The sequence below is a fragment of the Citrus clementina genome, unplaced genomic scaffold, assembly GCF_000493195.1.
Source record: "Citrus clementina cultivar Clemenules unplaced genomic scaffold, Citrus_clementina_v1.0 scaffold_3, whole genome shotgun sequence".
Classification (NCBI taxonomy): Eukaryota; Viridiplantae; Streptophyta; class Magnoliopsida; order Sapindales; family Rutaceae; genus Citrus; species Citrus x clementina.
The window spans coordinates 4,546,399-4,546,995 of NW_006262339.1; positions in this window are offsets into that span (position 1 = coordinate 4,546,399).

Sequence of the window (597 nt, forward strand, 5' to 3'; positions counted from 1 at the left end):
ATCATATCATAAAAGAAATTTGTCTCTTCCCATTAGTTTCATTTCTAATTAATTTTCATGAAAACATTTGTGATTGCAATCACGCAGTGTGCATGATCAATCAATGAATAATCTATGATTTTCAAAATGTGATAATTACATGTATGTATGCAGCAATTACTGATAGGAACAAATATAAAAAATTTACGTTGGTTAATTTCAAGTTGCTACCCCAATCATGGCCATGTGTATTAACTAATGTCAAATATCGATTAGTACCTACTAGTAGGTTGGAGTTAAATTATTTTAATTTAATTTTTTTATCTAAAATTTTAACATAAATTTTGTGTGTGCGCTTTTTCTTTCAATGCTAAAATATGTAAAAAGAATAGTTAACAAGATTAAAGTCTTGTACAAATTTCGAAATACATTTAACATCTGAACCCATATAAAAGGATGCTTCTAGATAAACAAAATATTTATCTATACATATAATGGGTTGAATGATATCTTTGAAACGAAAATTCTATGATAAATAATAGATAGTGTTAGGGCCCTCTTTTTCATGAGGGGGACTTTTCTGGCCATGAAGGAAGGAACTGGAGTTGGAGTTTGTCA